This window comes from Tupaia chinensis, unplaced genomic scaffold, assembly GCF_000334495.1.
Source record: "Tupaia chinensis unplaced genomic scaffold, TupChi_1.0 Scaffold000001_1, whole genome shotgun sequence".
In the NCBI taxonomy this organism is placed as follows: Eukaryota; Metazoa; Chordata; class Mammalia; order Scandentia; family Tupaiidae; genus Tupaia; species Tupaia belangeri.
In genome coordinates this window covers 3,899,194-3,923,432 of record NW_006159427.1, presented here as the reverse complement: position 1 = coordinate 3,923,432, position 24,239 = coordinate 3,899,194, and the positions used below count along the sequence as shown (strand labels likewise).

Genomic DNA, 24,239 nt, shown 5'->3' with positions numbered 1-24,239 from the left:
GTTTTTTTTTGTCTTCACGAGTATTGCTACAGTGAAGTTCAATTCCAGTATGATTTCTGACTGTTCCTATATGATAGTTTTTTCCAATTCTCTGAGAGTAATTAGACTCTTATTTTTCTACTTCATCATCAGACATTTCATTATGATATTCCCAGTGGACTGTTTTGTTTTTGGTTTTGGTTTTGCTTTTTTATTTTGTTCCTTATATTGGGCACCCATTTTCATGTGGGAACAGATGGATAAATAGATCAAACAAATGGATCTTCTGTTTCTCTCTCTCTCTCTCTTTTTTAAAGGTTTTCGCTGTAGGGTGTGTGTGCTCAACTGGAAAAGGAGCGAGGAAAAGTGAGAACACACTACTCATGGAGGATGGCCATGTCACAATCCCTTCTCCTTTATTCTCTTTTTGGGAGTTTTGGCAGGCATGTAAACACAACTGGTATGATTTTCAAGCCACTGGGTCCAGGATTTAAACCATAGTCTGCCATGTGGGAGTCCAGTGCCTTAACCACTATGCCACCTTAACTGCTATGGCTCTTAACTTACTTTTTTTATTTTCCATCTCTTTGTTTTTATATTGTGCTTTTTTGAAATTTATTCTTCTTCACTTTGACTTTTTTCTAGAGAGTTTCATTTCAGATATTTTTAAAAATTTGAATAATTTTATCTTTGTTTTCTGAATGTTTCTTTTCTATAGCAGTCTGTTCTTGTTTTATGAATGCAAGAACTTCTTTTATTTGTATTATGGCTGAATAATTTGTTTGGCATTTGCCTCTTTTGAAGTGGTTCTCTTTTCTCAAAGTTTTCCTTCTTCCCTGTTTCAAAAACATTACTAATAGCTGGCAAATGTTTATATTCTAGTTAGAATAACAAGAATGGTAATGAAAGAACTGTTTAGAAGAGCTATGTGTGGGGGCTAGCAGGTGGTAGAGTGGTTAAGGTACTGGACTCCCACATGGCTGATTGCAGTTCTAGTCCTAGACCTGGCGGTTTAAAACTCATGCCAGGTGTGTGAGCATGTGGAGGAGAAGGTATTACAATGTGGCTATCCTCCCTGGGGGTGGGAGGTGATTTTCTACTTTCTCTCTTTCTGTCTCTCTGGCAAAGGCACATCTCTTACAGTAAAAAAATCCCTCTTTAAAAAAAATTAAAAAGAGCTGCGTATGTATGAATTTGTATGGCTGGTTAACCAGTAGTCTTCACTATAGGGTGACCTGCTTAGGCTGTTCCTGGGATTTTGGCAGTTTTTCTCCATTAATTAGATCACTTTGTTCTTCCTCCTGATTGCCTAAGTTTCGGCTTTTGTAGATCTGCTCTGTCGGTTCACCACTCATCCATCTACTTCACATTTTAAAAACACTGGGTGTTACCTCTTTCATTTTCTTTGTCCTATTGCATTCATGTTGTTAAAAATATTTTTCAGTGTCATTGAAATAAGTTTAGTTTCTAGGGACCACAGTGGGAAACAGATGAATATACCAAACTATGTGGATATCCTTTCTCAGTTTCCTCACCACGAAATTAGGGAGGTGGATCTGAGAGGGTGCTTCAAGAAATTCCACATTTATTTTTTTCTGATGAATTTGACCAAATCAAGATAATTTTTATCTCTTTTGTGCTATTTGGTTAAACCTCATAGCAGGAGCAAACGTGAGGAATAAACATATGATCAGAGACCGTGAGTGAAATCAAACATCCCTAATGCAGTCAGTTCCTTAAGAAAAACAAATTCTTTTCTATCTATAGTTAGAAATAAGATGTAGAGTAGACTTCCCGTGAGAGATCACACAATGACTTATATTTCTACTGTGGTATAAGACTGAGATAAAATCTTTCCCATAGACTAGGCCTTTTTTAGAGAAGACCAAAAGGGACAGAGAGATGAGTTATAACAAAGGGTCTAGTCAATAGGGCACTGATAAAGAAAACAACTGTTTATTTATGAATCTGTCTGGAGCTATCCTTGCCCATGAAGTCTAAAAACTAAGCAAACAAAGGAACAAAAAATCTGTTTCTGAAAAATTAGAAGAATCTTAAGTACAAGAGAGCTTGTATTATTTCCTATGGGACTCTTATTTAAATCCAAGCAACAGGGTAATCACCATCTTTGCACTTCGCACTGTTTCTTCTATACCTTTGCTACTATTCAGGGAGCAAGAATGAAGAAAAATATTGAAAGAAAATGGAACATAAGGGCAGTAAAAGGGCAATTCTTGTCAATAACCCATGGAAGATATGCTTAGTATAGAAAAAAGTGGGGAGATTGTGATGACAAAAGCACAGAGCTCAAGCATGAGGACTTTGTCTCTACAGTGATTGGTTTATCTTTCAGATGAGTTAGGCTAACACAAAACTTACTATATCTGAGAACAGTAGCTGAAAATATCTAGGTTTGTTCAAATGATCATGTTCACTGAATAAGAGAATAAAAGCAAGAAGGGGAAGAATTCTAGTTACCTTGATGCTTGTGGTCCACTGGGACACAATAGACAAGCAACATATACAGAACTGAGCTATTTTGTATGGGTTATCCTAATACAGACCTAAAACACATACTAAATAGCAACAATCAAGGTTTGTGTCTACATGCCTCCTACCACGAATATGAGGGGACTTCAAATAGTTTATGGGAAATGAAGGACAAGTTTATTTTTATGCAAATTTTTTTAAACTTTTGCATAATATGTATTTTTCATGAACTTTTTTCATGAAAAAGTTTCGTTTCCTCATAGCAATGTTACTGGTGATATTCCTCTGTATGCCTACCTTGGATCTGAGTTTAGCACCCTCTTCTATCTCTGACAGAAGTCTGACCTTACGACTGGTCCTCAGCCAGGAAAGAAATATTGACAAGAAATTCATACTCCTATTGCTATCTATTAATATCCCAATTAGGGCTTCAAAACAACCCCTTAGGCTAGCCCATGGTGTGGTAATTACGGTGGCTGGATCGCACATAACCAACTTTACCAAATTTATTTATTAGTTCTAACAAGTTTTTCTTTCCTTTTTTGGGGGGAGTCTTAGGATTTTCTATGTGTAAGATCATGTCATCTGAAAACACAAACAGTTTTACTTCCTCCTTTCTGATTTGGTTGCCTTTTATTTATTTTTATTGTCCAATTATGTCAGGGAAGATGTTCAATGCTATTTTGAACAGAAGGGTTGGGAGTGGGCATCTTCACCCGGTTACTAATCTTAGAGGAGCAGGTTTCAGCTTTCTGCCATCAAGTTTGAATTTAGCAGTGAGTGTGAGGTATATACCTTATTTGTTGACAGTTTCTGTCATGAAGTGATATTGAATTTTGTTTAATGCTTTTTCTGCATTTGAAATCATCAAATGATTTTATCTTTCCTTCTGTTAAAGTGGAGTTATTATTCATTTGCTTAAATTGAACGATCTTTGCACTATAGGTACGTAGTGCGAGTCTCTTCTCATGGGACTTGAGGCCCTCAAGTCTCATATAATGGCAGCAAAGGCTATAGTAAGTACCATGAGAACATCACTGGGGCCAAATGGGCTTGAAAAGATAATAGTGGGTAAGGATAGAGATATGATCATAACTAATGACAGTGCCACCATTTTAAGCATGATGGATGTGGATCATCAGATTTCCAAGATGATGGTCAAACTTTCCAAATCACAGAATGGCAAAATCAGAGATGGAACCACAAGGGTAGTTGTCCTGGCTGGTGCCTTGCTGGAAGAAGCCAAGTAATTGCTGGACTGGGTGATTCACCCCATCAGGATTCCCCATGGCTATGAGCAGACCACCCACATTGCCACTGGGCATCTGGACAAGATCAGTGACAGTGATCGTGGACACAAAGGACATTGAGCCACTGATTCAGACTGTGAAGACCAGGCTGGATTCTAAAGTGGTGAAGAGTTGTCACCAACAGATGTCTGAGGTCACCCGGATGCTGTCCTAACTGTAGCAGATATGTAGTGGAAAGATGTTGACTTTGGGCTCACCAAAGTAGAAGGCAAAGTGGGCAGGAAGCTGGAGGACCCAGAACTTATTAAGGCCATGATCGTGGGAAAGGATTTCAGTCACCTGCAGATGCAAAACAGTGGAAGATACTAAGACTGCAATCCTCACATGTCCATTTGAACCAGCTAAAATGAAGACGAAGTACATGCTGGATGTGACCTCTGTGGAAGATTATAAAGTCCTTCAGAAAAGGAGAAGTTTGAAGAGATGATTCAACAAATTAAAGACACAGGTGCTAACCTGGCTATTTGCCAGTGGGATATCAATAATGAAGGAAATAATTTTAGTTCTTCAGAATAATCTGCCCATGGTCTGCTGGGTAGCGGGATCTGAAATTGAGCTGATCACCTTAAGACAGGATAGTGGATCATTCTGTGGTTCTTTGATCTCCCAGCTGAGAAACTAGGCTTCACTGGGCTCCAACAGGAGATCTCATTTGGGATTACTAATGACAAAATGTTGGTCATCAAGGAGTATAAGAACTTCAGAGATGTCACCATTTTCATTAGAGGAGGAAATAAGATGATCATGGAAGAAGCAAAACAATCTCTTCATGATGATTTGTGTGTCTCTGGAAACTTGTCCCGGACAATCACATGGAGTATGGAGGAGGTGCTGCTGAAATAGCTTGTGCTTTGGCCATTAGCCCAGAGGCATTTAGGTGGCCGACCTTGGAGTGAGCAGTACACCATGAGAGTTTTTGCAGATGCATTGGAAGTCATCCTAATGGCCTTTTCTAAAAACAGTGGCATGAATTCCATTTAGACTATGATCGAAGTTCAAGCCAGACTAGTGAAGGAGATGAACACTGCTCTTGGAATTGACTACACAAGGGTACAAAAGATATGAAGCAACAACAGGTCATAGAAACCTCTGTTGGCAAAGAGCATCAGATATCTCTTGCAGCATAAATGATTAGAATGATTTTTTTTTAGAGGTTTTTCACTATAGGGCGTGTGCGCTCGCCAGACAGACAGAGAGAGACATAGAGACAGAAAGTGAGAAATCACCCCCCAGGGGGGGTGGTCACGCCGCAATCCCTTCTCCTCCATTCTCCTCTCGGGATCTTGGGCACGTACACACACACGCACGGCGTGAGTTTTAAGCCACCGGGTCCAGGACTCGAACCGCGGTTGACTACGTGGGAGTCCAGCGACATAGCCATTACGCTAACTGCTGGTTCCCAGAATGATTTTTAAAATGGGTGATATCTCTAAACCTGGAGAATCTGAAGAGTAAAGAAAAATTTTAGAGTAAAATGTAGTAGTAAGATCCACTACTATAATTAAATAAATGGCTGTCTTATGATGCAGCTGCAAAAAAAAAAAAGAAAAAAAAAAGAAATCATTTGACCATCAAAAGGTTGGACCTAGGAAGTGAACCTAAGAGAAAAATAAAATAATTTTATTTGGGAAATAAAGACAAGTTTAAATATAAGTGAATTTAGTTGCATAAAAGATTAATGTGCCAACAATAATCTTGTATTTATTTTAGTATCAGCTGCCTCAAACCGTCTATGGAATGAAACAAGAATCCATCATCTACTAAAGAGTAAACAAAAGGTAAAAGTTTGTGTCATTTATGTCATTTACTTGTGAAATTTTCCTTTCCATTTCTTTTTGCTACTTGATAGTGTTCTAGTAGTATTTCTAAAGGTACACGGAAAATTTCTCCTTGGATTATCAAAGCTAAATTCACCATCACCTTCCACCCACCAATTTACCCACTAGTCGATTTTCCACTTCCTGTCAGTAGCACCATCATTTTCTGCATCACAAGCCAAATTTTTCTAGTCATCATTGATTCATTCTTTTCATCTCCTGATTTTAGTCACCACAGAGTTCTTTATAATTGTCTTACAAAATATTTCTGGATTCTATCCATCTGCTTGTCATTTTATAACCTCACCACCTTGTCCTTAATGTAACCCAAGTATTCCTTTTATACCTGAATCTCTATGCTATGTGAATGAGAAATGACAACTTAAAAAATAAAGTTGATGGTAACTAAAGTCTTCACTCAGAACAAGGGTCTGAAACAAAATTGTCCGATTTAATTGACTTTGAGAATTTCTGATAGAGCCTTCTTGTGTAATGTTGTTAAAAATTGTATTAGTCTTTGTCACTACCAAAGAGGATAAAACAACAATGCAGTTATTTTCCCTTACGTTACCTCTTCTCTCCACTCCACTCCTCATCTAAATCTTCCTCCAAGAGCCAGCCCATATCACTTTTAATGCCTCTGGCCATTTTTTTTCAAATCACTGGACACTTTTCTTGTCTTTTTCCAAGGTGAAACTCCCCTACCCATCTCTGGTCCTTTCAGATTTTTCCAACTTCCTATTAGGTTGGTGCAAAAGCAATTGCTGTTTTGGACTGAATTTTAAGTCATTATAACTAGGCTCAGACACTTCTTTGTAAATCAAAATAAGAACCATTACAATTAACACATTTTTGTCAGCAAGAAATAGGTTCGTTTATTCCTATAGCATAAAAATCTATGCTTCAGGATTCAACAAACTCTCAGAAAACATCTTCTGCATCCTACTAATTGTGGAAGTGTTGTTGAGATACAAAGAGTTGTAGAGATGCTTGAAGAAGTGATAGTTGGTGAGAGGTCAGATGAATATGGTGGATGAGGCAAAATTCTGTAGTCCAATTGGTTCAACTTTTTAAAAATTTTTTTAGATTTTTTGCTATAGGGTACGTTGCATCACTGGAGAGACACAGGGAGAGACAGAGAGAGGAAAAGTGAGAAATTGTCCCCCAGGGAGGATGGCCATGCTGCAATCCCTTCTCCATTTTCCTCTCAGGATTTTGGGCACCACACACACATGCACCTGGCATAATTTTCAAGTCTCCAGGTCCAGAGCTCGAATTGTGGTCAGTCATGTGGGAGTCCAGCGCCTTAACCACCATGCCACTTGCTGGCCCCTCTTTCATTTTTAAGGAGTTGGTTATGTGAGGTGTTGTCACGGAGAAGTACTGGGCCTTTTCTGTTGACCAATGCCGGCTACAGGAGTTGCAGTTTTCAGTGCATCTCATCAATTTGCTGAGCATACTTTTTAGATGTAATGGTTTCCCCAGAATTCAGAAAGCTAAAACTAAATAGACCAACTGCAAACCACCAGTGACCATAACCTTTTTTTCGTGCAAGTTTGGCTTTGGAGCTTCTCAGTCCAACCACTGAGATGATCATTGACAATTGTATGAAATCCACTTTTTGTCGCACGTCACAATCTGACCAAGAAATGGCTCATTGTTGTTGGGCATAATAAGAGATGACACTTCAAAATGAAGATGTTTTGGGTTCAGTCAGCTCAGCGCACCCACTTATTGAACTTTCTCACCTCTCCAATTTGCTTCAAATGCTGAGCAACCATAGAATGATTGACTTCATTGAGTTCTTTGGCAACTTCTTGTGTATTTGTAAGAGGATCAGCTTTGATGATTGCTCCCAAATGATCACTGTCAACTTCTGATGACTGGCCACTATACTTCTCATCTTCAAGGCTCTCATCTTCTTTGTTAAACTTCTTGATCCACCATTGCATTGTACATTTGGTAGCAGTTCCTAAACCGAATGCTTTGTTGATATTGTGAGCTGTTTCTGCTACTTTACAACCATTTTGAATTTGAATAAAAAAATTGCTTGAATTTGCTTTTTGTCTAACATCATTTCCATGGTCTACATAAGTATAAAATAAACAATACATTTTTAACAAAAAAACATAAAGTGAGAAATGCACATTAAAATGGTGTATAACATAACCACATTTATTTAAGAATGCATTCCAATGTCAAATGGCAAATTTCAAATTTCAATATGAAAATTGCAATTACATTTACACCAACCTAATACCAAGGTAGTCTACCAGGCCTAGTTGATAATAGGTACATCCACCACAGAAAATTTTAAAAATAATAATCAAATAGATGAACAGTCAATTTAATTCCAGTCTTTATAAGGAATTCCTAAAAAAAAAATCAGTGATAAACTATTCTCTCTTCTTTCAAAATGTTTATTGATCTAGTTTCTGTGGTCACTGCTGAGTTTTAGTAACATGTTCCCATATAAACAAACATATATACATATATGTGTGTGTATATATATATATATAAGCTCTATATTATTTACATCTTATCCTTTAATCAACATTGGATTTCACCAGCAAATGATTCTAATAACTCCCAGTTACACTGTGGGCCCCAACATATGAGACTAAAACACCCACATTCTTTTGAAAATAAATTCACTAGAGCTTAGTCATTTCAGCAGCTTTAGGCACATATCCTGTGATATTGCATATTCCTTTGTCTGAACAATAGGTTTGAAATAAAAAATGACTATAAAATGGAAAAAAAATTATAATTATTTCAATTTTGGTATCTTACGTGGCCACTCAGAATTTTAATTTATATTTAAAATTCAAGGTGGTGAAACAGAGAGGAAAATGCAATGTATATTTTGCTGAATTTGAATAATTTGTTCTCTTTAAATTGCTAATTATTTCAAATTGGAGGAATGCATAAAATATTAGTGCTGATATTTCTATAATTATTACTACTGAAAATAATTCTATCATTTATGACAGGGGCTATTATAAATTATTTGCCTGAAGTAGGTTATAGAACAGTGTAACACAACACAGTGAAAAATGAATACAAACAAAAGAGAGAGAGAGAACATTGCCAAACTGTGCATATGTATTTTTATCTATCTGTAGATATACCAAAACAAAAACGGCTAGTAGAAAAAAATTGAAGGTGCACAGCATCATGTAATGTTCTTTGTTGAAAATGATGAATATGGTAATATTCTTGGTTTGATGATTGCACACTGTGTGCATGTTTCGAAATGCCATGTTGTGCCTGACAAAGATGCACAATAATTCCATGAAAATAAGAAATATTTTTAAAGCTGGGGATAGGGTTTGTGATGTGATAAAAATCCTGTTGACGGTGTCTGTATCTCTCTTTAAGTTAAAAAAAAAAAAACTTTACACTTTTAAAAATTCTACACTATGGGACCAGCAGTTAGTGTAATGGCTATGTAGCTGAACTCCCATGTAGTCAACTGTGGTTCGAGTCCCGGACCCGGCGGCTTAAACTCAACGCTGGCCGCGTGTGCATGTGTGCCCAAGATCTTGCGAGGAGAATGGAGAAGGGATTGCGGCGTGGCCATCCTCCCTGGGGGGTGATTTCTCGCTTTCTGTTTCTCTGTCTCTCTCTGTCTTTCTGGTGAGCACACATGCCCTATAGCAAAAACCTCTAAAAAGAAAGAAAATTCTGCACTGTGTCTCTTTATTCCGTTAATATTATCCATCTTTTTTTCTTTGTAGAATAGTTTCTTGACTTTTTCTTTGTTTTATTAGAAAATTTATATCATATTGCTGATTTATACTAAGAGAAATGTGCATTGTTACATGTAAAAGAACGCAGGTTGCAGCATGGTTTGAAAGGTAAAATTAGTAAATGTCTAAATGCCATTGTCAAGGAAATAGCTGAGAGTTGACATTGTTTCCAAAGAGTTTATGGTATAGTCACCATTTAGTTTTAGTTATATTATAGTATAATTGCTTTGACTTTATGGCTCTTATTTGGAATAAGAATTGGCCTCAAATTGGTCTTTATGTAATTCTTCTTCATATTTACTAGTTCACCCATTCATTTATTCATCCTTTCGACCCACAAGGAGTTAGTGGGCACCTTCTCTGGGTCATGTACTGTGTATGTCAGCTATAGAATTGTGAACGAGACAAAGCTCTCAGAGAGGTCAGCCACAAACATTATCTCTCCCTCTCCTCAGGTATTTTGATAAAGTTTTACCATTTCTCTTGTTTATTCACTCCTTAGTTTTTCTCGTTCCACTTTTTTTTTTTATATAGTATTCTCACTGTATATTCAGTGGTAGTCCTGTATTTTGTCTCTATCTTGTTTCAATTGTTTTTAACCGTACAGAGTAGATTATTTTTGTTGTTTGAACATTTCGGTGTTTGTTTCTATTTATCCGCACACATACCTTTTCAGTTTCCTTCTGAAAATATACCCTGTTTAACTTGTTTTGGATATGTTTTGTGTAGAAATTCTGTTTTTTATTTATCTTAAAATATTTTTATTTCAGCCTTGTTCTTGGGGGATTTTTTTTTTTTTGAGAGGTTTTTGCTATAGGGCGTGTGCGCTCGCCAGACATAGAGAGACATAAAGACAGAAAGCGAGAAATCACCCCCCAGGGGGGATGGTCACGCCGCAATCCCTTCTCCTCCATTCTCCTCTCGGGATCTTGGGCACGCACGCACACGCACCCGGCGTGAGTTCTAAGCCACCGGGTCCGGGACACGAACCGCGGTCGACTATTTGGGAGTCCAGCGACATAGCCATTACACTAACTGCTGGCTCCCTTCTTGGGGGATATTTTTATGGAGAATACAATTCTGAATTGATTTGTGTGTGTGTGTGTTTGGTTTGGTTTGGTTTGGTTTGATCAACAATTTGAGAATTTACGTTCTCTACCAGCATCAGTATCCAATGTTGTTTTGAAGAAGTCGGCTGTTAAGCTACTTTTTGTATACTTTGCAGTTGATTTCTTTCACCTCTGATCCCTAAGTGATCTTTCCACTACGTGGTGTTCAGTAGTTTCATTATAAAGATTCTTCCTGCATCCATGGATTGATGTTCTCTTTCAATTTTGAAGCATTGAAAGAGGAAATCAAATATTATTAGGTTAAACCTATATCTTTGAATTTCATCATTATATTCTTTCTTTTTGTTTTTACCTTTTAAAAATGCATCATAAACAGACTTTCAACGTCTGTACACTGTGTTCTTATCTTAAATTTATGTTTACTTTTTTTTGAGATTTTTTTGCTACAGGACACGTGTGCTTGCCAGAGAGACAGAGAAACAGAAAGCTAGAAATTACCCTCCCCCCTCCCGCAGGGAGATGGCCACAACTGCAATCCCTTCTCCTCTCAGGATTTTGGTCACACATGCAAATGCGCTGGATAAGTTTCAAGCCTCCAGGTCAGGGACTGGACCTGGACCCACAGTCGGCCATGTGGGAGTCCAGTGCCATAACCACTACACCACCAACTGACCCCTACATGTTATGTTTTAAAATTTAAATTTGAAAATCTGTTCTTTTTTTTTAATTATTTATTTTTAAATTTTTTTAAAGGTTTTTGCTGTAGGACGTGTGGGCTTGCCAGGAAGACAGAGACAGAGAGACGGAAGGTGAGAAATCACCCTCCGGGGGGATGGCCATGCCCCATTCCCTTCTCCATTCTCCTGGAATTTTGGGCATGCCTGTGCATGTGCCTGGCATGAGTTTCAAGCCACCAGGTCTGGGACTTGAACCGTAGTTGGCCATGTGGAAGTCCAGTGTTTTAACTACTACTCCATCTGCTGGCCCCTTACGTTTATTTACTTATTTTGTTTGAGAGAGAGAGAGAGAAAAGTTACCCTTGACAGGGTCTTGCCATGCTGCATCCCTTCCCACCCACCCTGCTTTCTAGACAGCCAGGATCACATAAATGGTGTGTTCAGGTCCAATCAAGATCTGGAGTCAGGACCTCCCCTATAGCTTTAGCATTGTGCAACAATGCCCTACCACCTTATAAACAGACTTTCAACGTCTGTACACTGTGTTCTTATCTTAAATTTATGTTTACTTTTTTTTGAGTTTTTTTGCTACACTGTGACTGGGCCTAAAATTATGTTCCATGTATCTCTAACCTAGATGTGCCAGTTATTAATATTTTGACATATTGTCTTTCTCTGTGTATACGTGCATAACAGTTGTTTTTTTGGCTGAATCATTTGAAAGGAGCACTTAAGCTGAAGATTTCATACTATTTGATATAAAGATCCTTGTCAAATTTATCCAGTTGTTCCAATAATATACATTATAGCTGTTTTTTTCAACCTGTGGTCCAATCAAGATCAGGTATTCTTTTGTTTGTTTGTTTTTGTTTTTTGTTTTTTGTTTTTGGAGTTTTCACTATAGGGCGCATGCTCTCACCAGAAAGAGAGACAGAGAGATAGAAAGTGAGAAATTACCCCCCAAGGGAGAAGGCCTTGCCACAATCCCTTCTCATCCATTCTCCTCTCGGGATCTTGGGCACGCATGCACGCGCGCCCAGAATGAGTTTAAGCCACCAGGTCCAGGACTTGAACTGTGGTCAACTACATGGGAGTCCAGTGACATAGCCATTACGTTAACTGCTGGTCCCAAGATCAGGTATCCTATTTAGCTGTCATTTTTCTTTAGTCTTCTTTAACCTAGACCCATTATCCTGCTCATATATTTCCAAATTCAGATACCAGTGCAGCTGTAGATAAAATTACATTTTAGGTTAATCTAAAACTTTCATTTGTCTGACTTGTAGGATTAATAAAATGACTTATCTTTGAATTGATTATGTTACAATAAAAAATTAATTATCCATTTGTAAATCTGCAAAGTATCTCTTAATGGCTAATGCCATAGCTTACTTTATTCTATTAACGTTGATTGAACAAATTACACTCATTATAAACATTTATAGCTTACAAATTGTTGTTTAAATTAGAAGTACTGTAATTCATAAGGCTCATTTCACCCATCACTAAGATGCATAAATATAATATCTTTAATCACCAACCACTGCCTCCTTCTGTCCATAATTGACAATGATTTTATAACTTCTGCTTATCATTTCCCCTCTAATTGTATCATTTCTCTCCTATTTTTAGTAGCTATTACTTCCCCCTCTTTTTTTTTCTGTTTCTCATCTCTCCCTCCCCCAATTCTATTTTCTTTCTTTCCTTTTGATTTTAATTTTTAATTGCTGGAAGGTGCACGTGTTCACCAGAGATAAAAATAGAGAGAGAGACAGCGTGTGCGAAAACAACTCCCCAGTGGGGTATAGTTACACTGCCATCTTTTCTCCATTTCTCTATCCTGTCGGGAAGTTGGGCATGCACGCGTGTCCGGAGTGTTTTTCAAACCATCGGGACTGGGATCAAAGCATGGGTGTCCATGTAGGATCCATCTCCCTCAGTCACTAGGGTATAGCCCACCTCCACCCACAATTCTATTTCCATAGCAGCAACTTGTAAGGTATCCCTGTTAGGAGCATTTTGCAATGTGAAGTAAACACCCAAATATCTAATTAAGAAAAATGGAGTCATTTCTTGATTCTGTGAAATGATGGGCAATTAAGGTTAATCTAGCCTCAGTGCAGAAAGGAACCACACGGGATAAAAGCAACCTCAGACATTTGCCCATGTTCACACAGCTGCCACGTGGTGCACCTGAGACGGACGTAAGCCCCAGCAGTAGGAGCCAGATCCCAGATCCCCATCAGTCTGAAATCAGGTGATTTCTTCAAGGTCAGATACCTAAGGGCATTTGAGTTGGCAATCTCTGCCTTTACCTCTCGGGAAGTCTCATGTGGTCATTTACGTCCCATTTGGTAGAGACCTTCCAATATCTTGGCACCCTCTGTTTCTCCTCCCTTCGTGGTGACATTTAGCTTTTGCACTCCCTCACTGCCTCCTGGGACTTCTCCTTCCTCACTTGCTGCAGTAGGCAGGGTCACTGTGACTGTGGGTTGTAGTCAGTTCATTCTAGTCAATGCAACTTGTATCTGGGGCCAGGGAAGGAAACCCTTTCATCATGCAGGCTGAAGAAAGCAGACAAAAACAAACTCTCGCTGTGCAGGAATATCCATCCACTCTGCTAAGACAAACTTGTTCCTCTGCTTGTTATTTATTATTTATTTATTTATTTTTATTTCCAAGAGGTCCTCTCAGCAATCGTGGACTTAACACCTGTCAGTCTCCAAACAAGTTCTGTCGTTGGGATAGAAAACATTAAGATACACTGAAAATCACTTGATTGGGTGAGTTCTTTTACTGCCCTAAGTCTGAAACAACTTGTCTCTAAAATAAGGATACTAATGCCGGCCTAGCAAGAATTTTTCAAGTATCAGATGAAATGAATTACATTAAAAAAAAAAAGGAGAAAAATGGGTAAAAACTTACTTAATGGTAGCTATTCTTATGTTTCTTGACAATAACAATCTTTTGTGAATTAAAGCAATTTTCTCTGAAACTCTGACAGTAGTTCTTGATAGTTTTGAATATTCCCAGGATCCTGAAATACACTTATTTCACTGAGATCTGATATACATCAGGGATTATCAGAAATAATCCTGAATATGTGCATAATATTATTTTTTATTTTTTTCTTGGAGAGTTTTTTTTTTTTTTTTGCTATAATGCATAATATTCTTTTTTATTTTTTTCTTGGAGAGGTTTTTTTTTTTTTTTGCTATAGGATGCATGTACTTGCCAGAAAGACAGAGACAGAGAGACAAAAAGCGAGAAATCACCCCCTCCCCCAGGGAGGATGGCCACGCCGCAATCCCTTCTCCTCCATTCTCTTCTTGGGATCTTGGGCACGCATGCACACGCCCGGCATGAATTTAAGCCACCGGGTCCGGGACTCGAACTGCAGTCGACTACATGGGAGTCCAGTGACATAGCCATTACGCTAACTGCTGGTCCCTTCCATAATATTCTTTTGATGTGTTCTGCTGTGATGTTTTATGTTGCATTGCAGGGGGATTGGTAACAATAGAACACATTGCAATTTATTTAAACATAAATGCAGAGTTCGGCAAATTGTATGAGAAAAGTAGAGACATGTGACTCCTGATTTAGGAAATGAATATCTTTTTCATAAATTTGCAAGAAATAGACATTGCAGGTGTTGATTACACGTTGAAGCTTCCATTTGGGTCTTGGAAGTCATTACAGATACGACTCAGCTGAACAATTTTAAAAATAGTCAGAAAATATCTTAAACCATGATCAGCCTCAGCACTATTGACTTTTGAAGTCACAAAATTCTTTGTTTGGGAGTGGGGCCAGCCAGTCCTGTGCACTGAAGTTTGTTTAGTGGTCTCTAGACCCCTCCCCTCTAGAAGCTAGCAGCACCCTCTCAATTGTAACAACCCAAAACATCTTTAGATATTGCCACAGGCCCCCTGGGAGTAGTGGTAGTGATGTAAGGTACCCCTGTTTGAAAAAATTACAACCTTAAATTCAGTCACCTAAAGCAAGTCATCAAAGAAATAAGAAAATAGTTCCCAGTAGGAAGAAAGATAAAAAGGAGAAAGAGACTTGAGATGATTCACTCTTATTAATTCTGCATTCAGGACATTCTTTCGGTCAAGATGTTTTCCAAAAAGTGAAAAGAATCCACCCACCGTTTTCATAAACACACTTTCAGCACCTTCTGGCTGGGCAGATCATTCCCAGGCACAGGAAAGAACTCCTGACACCTGCAGTGCAGTGTATTTCAGAATCTAAGACAACTTCGTCCTCACATCCTGAGTTATTGTTCTCCTTTCAGTATCACATGAGAACATTTCCCTCCCACCACTTTTCAGAGACCATTTCTCCCAGACGTTATAAAGTGAAGGACTCAATCCTATGCAGTTAATGGTCTTTTTAAGATTTTGCAAAGCCCCATGGATTCATTTAAATAGTGACTCATCACATTATCCTTCTCAAGAGCAAAACCCACTATCCATTCTCCCACCTACTGCTCTCCAAGATGTATTGTTTTACATGGTGTGCTTGAGGTTTGAAACCCCGAAGAGTCTGTTAAAACACACTCAAAATATGCTAATGAGAATAGCGTGAAATTCAGGGGAACACCAATAGATACCAGCACTGGCAACAGATCTGATTTGATGGCGGCACTTTTACTTTGTTTCACAAAGTAATTTCTTGCGTTTTCTCATTCCATTATGCCAATAACCATTAGGGCCATGCATGGAACTTCCACTCCTATTTGAAGAAAGTCTTTGTCAATCTGGTGAGTGAGTAAACAGAATTTTTCAGGTCAGAAGGCAACGACAAACTTGATCTCACAAGATAGTGTCAAGGATCCTAGGATGTGTTGATCTACTTCCCTTCTCTGCCTCTTCCTATTCCATCCTCTGGTGTCTATTCTCAAACCAAGACCCAGAGACGGTGAGGGGTTTATTCATTCTGGAGAGGTAAAATGTCAATGGAGGTGCCATAGATAGCCAGTCAGAGATGAGCAGCAGTCCTGAGATAAAGGCAGATGGGCATTTGCCTCTTCCATCACAGCTTATCAGGAGGTACAACCAGACTCCCTCTGGGGAACTCCTTCCTCCCTCCTGGCTCTGGGCACTGGAAGAGGAATCTGATCTCATTTTAATTTCTTTATTACCTCTAAGCTTTCTTCAAAAGGGAACTTGGAAAAAGTTACTATCTTCCTCCTTGCCCTCCCACCTTACCAAGATGCTAGGTCAACATCCTAATTCCTATTCAGGGCAATAAACAGGGGCGAAATCTTTCCATGTGGATGCTCATGCCCTCGACGTCCACACTGGACATGTGCAATCAGGTGATTAGATTCCTTATCTGAGGAGAAGTACGCCAGCACAATTAAAAGCCCCCAAACTCAAACAAAGGGGCTAGAATGACAGACCTCTTCTCCTAAATATTCATGACAAGACCCCACAATAAAAGTAACACCTAGCCCTATTTCAAGCCTCATTGTCCTTCCCTGACAGCTGTCCTTCTCTGACATCATTTTTAGAATGGGGGTATATTTCTTTTCTGTTAAAAACGTTAAATTTCCTGGGACCCGGCAGGTAGCGTGGAGGTTAAGGGTGCTGGACTCCCACATGGCCAACCATGGTCCGAGTCCTGGACCTGGCAGCTTGCTTTCTCACTTTCCCTCTCTCTTTCTCGCTCTCTCATTCTCACTCTGTCCATCTCTGGTCAAATTAAAATAAATAAATGAAGTTTACTTTTTAAAAAAGCTTTATGTTCCTAAAACACTTTTCTTTTTCTGCTTTCCATATGTTTGTGTGTGTGTGTGTGTGTGTGTGTGTGTGTGTGTGTGTGTTGTGTGTTTGTGTTTTATTCTGAAACTTAGGGTGGGTCTCTCACCTTAGAGATCTGGGCCCCCCCAAAAAAACCAAGTATTTCACACAGCACAGCTCAGCACATCTGTCTCATAACAGGTAGTATTAGGATTCAAAATTTTGATGACTGTTTCTGGCTCTGCTGGAGAACATAGGGAAACTTGAGTGGGAGGAGTTCTGAACCAGTGTCTATTACTCTCTGTCTACCCTATGACTCTAGCCCTTCAGCCAGATGAGAGCAAGAGGGAGTCAGTCTGTCTGACAGTCTAATTGCCTCTGAAAGGGCTAAGAGGGGATGTAACACTTGACACTCTGCTGTCTTTCCAGATCTGGCTCAGATGCCCCCTTTTCAGGCAACTTCCCCTGCTCTACCACTTAGAGCAGTCAGCTACAGTCTACAGCCCCTTCCAAAGGAGCCTCTTTCAGAGCTTTATCCCTCTATACCTGTGTTGGAGCTTTAAATCTCTTACTAGACTGTGAGACCTTGTAGAGAAGGTCTATGTGGCAGGCATCAGACCTAAGCTATAGCATTTCTTCTCCCTGAACAAAAGAGAACACCACACCCTGAAGTTGACTCGGCCTGGCTTTCCCTAAGGCTTAAGTCATTCCAGCCCCCAGACCTACACGGAAACATGGTGTGCAGTAGTGACAAATACCCTGACCTCTCTGCTTCCCTTCATATTCATGGATCGCCTCAGCAAATGTTATTCAAACAAGATTTACAGTTATACTCACTAATCCAGGAAATCTGAATCTACTGCTATCATCTCCCAAATAAGCAGGTGTTTTGTTTGTTTTTTGAGTATTCCTTCTATTCCCTCTTCTTTTCCCATCTTTCTTTTCCTTCCTTTCTTCCTCCCACAGCAAATATGTTAGCACCTAATCTGGCAAGTTCTTTGCCAGGCATTCCAGGGTTTGTATGAATAACATGAAGTCCTTATCTTCATTGAGGTTACGATCTTAGTGTACATGTCAGACATCCTTAAGATCTCACAAGTGATTGTACACCTTCTTGCACCCAAATGGGGGTGTTGGAGACGTGGTAAGCAGAGCAGAACTGGCCATCGTACCCACTTGGGTGCCCCATGTTCTGGTTCCTTCCAAGATGGCATTCATTCTTACTGCTCAGGCCTGTCTCCCTCGTTCCTTATCTGATGGAGAAGTGAGGACAAGGAAATCGCTTCTTACAGAAGGAAAGAAACACTGGGAAGAACTTCTTCTGTTTTACAAAGTGACCTCCTGAAGCTCCCTTTTTATTATTCTAGGAACCCTAAAAACTATGCATTAAATTGCCACCCTTCTTTGGAAAAATTTTCTGTCAATCTGATGAGTGACTACCAAACAGAATTTGTCAGGTTATAAAGGAATTATAGACTTGATTTCACAAAGTAGTGGCAAATTTGTTATCTGACGTATCTACTTGCTGATATTACCAAAAAAAAAAAAAAAAAAAAATCTGTTGCTTTAGGAAAAGATTCCCAGAAGAATTTGTTATAGCCAATATGGAATAGGACTCGCAGAAACAAGCAGCTTGAGTGACATAGAGGACTTTTTCAAAAATTTATTTCTTCCATGAACGAGAGGAAGAGAGAAAGAAAGAGGCCCCTCAACAGGGTTACGATGCTCCAATCCATCCCTGGCCTCACCCTGCCACAGATCTTAGTATGGGACTCAGGGGGGTTTTGGGATGTAAACCCAGAGCTTGCTCATGTGGATCAGCCTCTGAGGACACTGTGTTTGAGCTGTGCCCCACGGAGTGCTTTAAAAAAAAAATTCCCTAATATAAATTTCTAGTCTGTAAAAGGAATGAAAATTACCATGTATGCAATGTCTAGGACTTTTCAGAAAGAGTAACATTATTTCTATTTCCGGGCAGAAGAAACAATAGACATTTTTAAACTGGCATCTTGGAAACCTGCGGAAGAGAAACTTGGCAAATAAAATCAGGATGATTACATGCCATTAGAAGAAGAGAAAATGAGTTTCTGCAAAGGCACATTTGATTTTCTGTTTGAGAAACACATTCTCCCAAATAAGCAGGTATTTTTTGTGCTATTCAGACATTTTCAGTGGAACACGTTTTTCTTCTCAGTGACAGAATGTCCTTTATGATGACGTTATATGATAAGTTTCTGGTGAAGGAATTGCATTTTTGTGCCCTGTTCGCACTAAATTTATCAGGCATATCTAAAAAGCCAATATCATAAATCAAGGCACTGAACACACTCATGTCACTCATCATATTTTCTTAATGTTTTTCTGTGCTGTTGTTCCTACCTGTTTTCTGGGGAAATAGTTTGTTTCTGCTTTTGAATACTCGTTTTTGTTTTAGGTCTCAGAATAGTATTTTTAAGGCCATCACATTAGGAGAAATTTCCTCCAGTGATCCAAATGAAGTCACCTTTCAAAATCTGCTATGTGTGTGCTGTCTAAACAGCATTTAACTCCTCAGTTTTCACCAGCTTTACCCTGGGAGCAAGCAAGCCCCCAAAGTCCCCTTCCTCAGGGTCAGTTTGGTACCAGATGAGAAGAGATATCACACCCCATTCTGAATTAGAAAGACTGAATTAAGATGTTTCTTCAAGTTTCAACATGACGATAAGTTATCCCTAATTTAAATTATGTTCAATAATTGATCTGGTGGGCTTTATTTCCACTGCTGGGTAAATGGAGTCATGAACATCTCTCACACTGGAGAATTTACAAGTGAGAGATAATAGCATTTCTGGATAAAGCTCTGTGTAGAAGTCCAGGTCACCCACTCCATGTATTCAAAGGCACTTTTCTTTTTTTAAATTAATGGCCAGAGGGTATGTGCACTCACCAGAGAGACTGAGAGACAGACAGGAGGAGAGTGCTCCCCAACGGGGCATAGTCAAGTTGCAATCCCTTCTCCATTCCTCCATCCTGTTGGGATTGTGGGCATGCACATCCATGCGTTCAGCATGTTCTTCAGCTCTCCAAGGCTGACAGTCAAACTGTGATCAGACATGTGGGATCTGGCTCTTAATGATTAGGCTTCAAAGCCATTCTTCAAAGACACTTTTCTAATTTGCCTTTTTTCTTGTCAGAAGTTCTTTTGTGGACCATTGGCCTCATTTATCCTCTCACCAGTGTGTTTCTGGCATCAAAAGAGGGACTGTACATGCATGGTTCTTTGTTCCACGGGAGTTGCATGGAATCAAGTAACACATGCCTTTGAGAGAGTGAGAGAGCCAGTCCTCTATTATGCAGTTCATCCAAAACGAGAACACCTCACATGTGTACAAGCTATTCTCCTCCGGTTAAGATCATGGGTGAGGCAACCTGGCACTGGGGAACAGGGGGGATCCTGGGCACAGACAGCCCTGGATCGAGCACTCTGAGTCATTATCCAGCAACCCCAAGTTCTGAGCCAATTATTTCACTTTTTAGACTCATTTATCTCATCTGAAGAAAAGTCATCTTTTTAATGATTATAAAAACTACTTATCATTATTGTTTCACTCTCGTCTCATGACATGTATCTTTTCTCTGCAACCCAGCCTTGCTGAACTGAAACATGAGTCGTTTCCCTCAGACAATCTTCATATCTGTCTTTCTGTCTTCCAGAAACAGCTTTCCTCTCAGTCTTTTGTAGCTGGGTGCTTCTTATTCCTCAGGTCTCCACATAAATGTCACCTCTCTATTGGTGAGGTCTTTAGCCAATCCATCTTTGTACAGCTGAACCCCACTCTCTTTGCTCCCCTACCCACTCAGATCAGGTGTCCTCTCTCATGGTACCTGACTAGAGGTAAAGAAATCAAACCAACACAAATTGATAAGGGATTTACAGCAAGTCAGGAGGGCTCAGCTTCTTTTACCTAAAAGAAATACTATTAATGAAATAGCCTTTGTGGGATCTGGGCAGGTGATGGCAAAGAAAGTTTGCCGTCTGAACAGTTCAGGAACCTGTAGTTTCTCCACTTCATTGTTACTTTGTGTGTTTATATTAATATTTTTATTTATCTATGTATTCGTACCTTCTTTTAGCACAACCTGGAATCAAACTACTAATTCTGTCTGCCAGAAACACTCCCCAGATTTCTGGACAGGAGCTAGAACTGCTAAACTGCATCAGACCTAAAATAATACTCAAGCTTTTGAAACACTAGCATGGGACCAGCAGTTGGCGTAACGGCTATTTCACTGGACTCCCACATAGTCGACCGCGGTTCGAGTCCCGGACCCGGCAGCTTAAATTCACACCAGGTGCGTGTGCGTGCGTGCTGCTTTTGAATACTCGTTTTTGTTTTAGGTCTCAGAATAGTATTTTTAAGGCCATCACATTAGGAGAAATTTCCTCCAGTGATCCAAATGAAGTCACCTTTCAAAATCTGCTATGTGTGTGCTGTCTAAACAGCATTTAACTCCTCAGTTTTCACCAGCTTTACCCTGGGAGCAAGCAAGCCCCCAAAGTCCCCTTCCTCAGGGTCAGTTTGGTACCAGATGAGAAGAGATATCACACCCCATTCTGAATTAGAAAGACTGAATTAAGATGTTTCTTCAAGTTTCAACATGACGATAAGTTATCCCTAATTTAAATTATGTTCAATAATTGATCTGGTGGGCTTTATTTCCACTGCTGGGTAAATGGAGTCATGAACATCTCTCACACTGGAGAATTTACAAGTGAGAGATAATAGCATTTCTGGATAAAGCTCTGTGTAGAAGTCCAGGTCACCCACTCCATGTATTCAAAGGCACTTTTCTTTTTTTAAATTAATGGCCAGAGGGTATGTGCACTCACCAGAGAGACTGAGAGACAGACAGGAGGAGAGTGCTCCCCAACGGGGCATAGTCAAGTTGCAATCCCTTCTCCATTCCTCCATCCTGTTGGGATTGTGGGCATGCACATCCATGCGTTCAGCATGTTCTTCAGCTCTCCAAGGCTGACAGTCAAACTGTGATCAGACATGTGGGATCTGGCTCTTAATGATTAGGCTTCAAAGCCATTCTTCAAAGACACTTTTCTAATTTGCCTTTTTTCTTGTCAGAAGTTCTTTTGTGGACCATTGGCCTCATTTATCCTCTCACCAGTGTGTTTCTGGCATCAAAAGAGGGACTGTACATGCATGGTTCTTTGTTCCACGGGAGTTGCATGGAATCAAGTAACACATGCCTTTGAGAGAGTGAGAGAGCCAGTCCTCTATTATGCAGTTCATCCAAAACGAGAACACCTCACATGTGTACAAGCTATTCTCCTCCGGTTAAGATCATGGGTGAGGCAACCTGGCACTGGGGAACAGGGGGGATCCTGGGCACAGACAGCCCTGGATCGAGCACTCTGAGTCATTATCCAGCAACCCCAAGTTCTGAGCCAATTATTTCACTTTTTAGACTCATTTATCTCATCTGAAGAAAAGTCATCTTTTTAATGATTATAAAAACTACTTATCATTATTGTTTCACTCTCGTCTCATGACATGTATCTTTTCTCTGCAACCCAGCCTTGCTGAACTGAAACATGAGTCGTTTCCCTCAGACAATCTTCATATCTGTCTTTCTGTCTTCCAGAAACAGCTTTCCTCTCAGTCTTTTGTAGCTGGGTGCTTCTTATTCCTCAGGTCTCCACATAAATGTCACCTCTCTATTGGTGAGGTCTTTAGCCAATCCATCTTTGTACAGCTGAACCCCACTCTCTTTGCTCCCCTACCCACTCAGATCAGGTGTCCTCTCTCATGGTACCTGACTAGAGGTAAAGAAATCAAACCAACACAAATTGATAAGGGATTTACAGCAAGTCAGGAGGGCTCAGCTTCTTTTACCTAAAAGAAATACTATTAATGAAATAGCCTTTGTGGGATCTGGGCAGGTGATGGCAAAGAAAGTTTGCCGTCTGAACAGTTCAGGAACCTGTAGTTTCTCCACTTCATTGTTACTTTGTGTGTTTATATTAATATTTTTATTTATCTATGTATTCGTACCTTCTTTTAGCACAACCTGGAATCAAACTACTAATTCTGTCTGCCAGAAACACTCCCCAGATTTCTGGACAGGAGCTAGAACTGCTAAACTGCATCAGACCTAAAATAATACTCAAGCTTTTGAAACACTAGCATGGGACCAGCAGTTGGCGTAACGGCTATTTCACTGGACTCCCACATAGTCGACCGCGGTTCGAGTCCCGGACCCGGCAGCTTAAATTCACACCAGGTGCGTGTGCGTGCGTGCGTGTCCAAGATCCCGAGAGGAGAATGGAGGAGAAGGGATTGTGGCATGGCCATCCTCCCCGGGGGGTGATTTCTCGCTTTCAGTCTTTCTGTCTCTTCCTGTCTGTCTGGCAAGCGCACCCGCCCTATAGCAAAAACCTCTCCCCCCCCCCCAAAAGAAAGAAACACTAGCATCTCTGTCAGAAAGCATTCCAAAGAAAAGACGTATCTATACATGTATTGGATTGTCAGGAAAGCCATGACACAGTTTTTCATAGAAAAATACATTATGACTTTCCTGACAACCCAATACTTTAGTTCCATGCTAAAGACAATAAAGGTTTCCTAGCCAAAAATAAAATTTTATCACGTGCTACATTAGTTCCTGAAACATTCCCTGGAAAGTCAAGATGAGAAACAGTTGCTAAATCGAGATTTAGTCTGTAAAACCAAAAGCTGGTTAGGAGATGTGGGGAGGGGAAGGACTTGTTAGAAAAAGAGCATAAAGCACATTTAGGAGGAAACAAAAAGACAGTTGGTAAAATGAAAAAGAATAATAGATGGCCAGGAAATGAGCAGCCACTAATTTTTTCTTGGGTAAACCCTTATTATTCAAGGCTATGTGCATTATAAAATATAAGGAACCAAAAAATAAGCAGAGTCAAAGGCAAGCTCGTGGGGATCATTAATCACTGATAAAGAAGAGAGACAAGGCCTATTTGCAAGGTTCAGCATAACGTTTAGGATTCTCTATCATGAAAGCCCGAGTAGATTGAAATATGAGTCAGAATAAAAGCATTAGAGTCACCAAGATCTGCCCGAGAACATCTGAGCCCTGTTCCTATAATCCTGTTCTCAGTGAGCCTGGGTTGAGGCCCCAGGAAGAGACAATAAAGTTTGTTTCTATATCAAATTAGGAATGAGCTGAATTAATTCAGGAAATCAGAATGTTGAGAATTCAACAAGCCATAATTACGGTTGATTAGGTTTTTTTCTTCCAGTGATGTTTGCGTATAGTGGGAACACAGACTTAAAAATTGCATAACCTATGGTTTAAAATACCAAACCAGCTTGCTGAGAGGGTGTTTGAGTCCATTCTTTGTTGCTTAATAGACGAGTACC

The 24,239-nt window shown here is 39.7% G+C and overlaps 2 pseudogenes; one reads left to right on the top strand and one right to left on the bottom strand.

The window, feature by feature from the left end:
- The first annotated feature begins 3,440 nt into the window (after positions 1-3,440).
- Positions 3,441-4,906, top strand: LOC102501987 (T-complex protein 1 subunit epsilon pseudogene; annotated as a pseudogene).
- Positions 4,907-6,397: 1,491 nt separating this feature from the next.
- On the bottom strand, positions 6,398-7,679 carry LOC106735056 (histone-lysine N-methyltransferase SETMAR-like; annotated as a pseudogene).
- Positions 7,680-24,239: the final 16,560 nt, after the last annotated feature.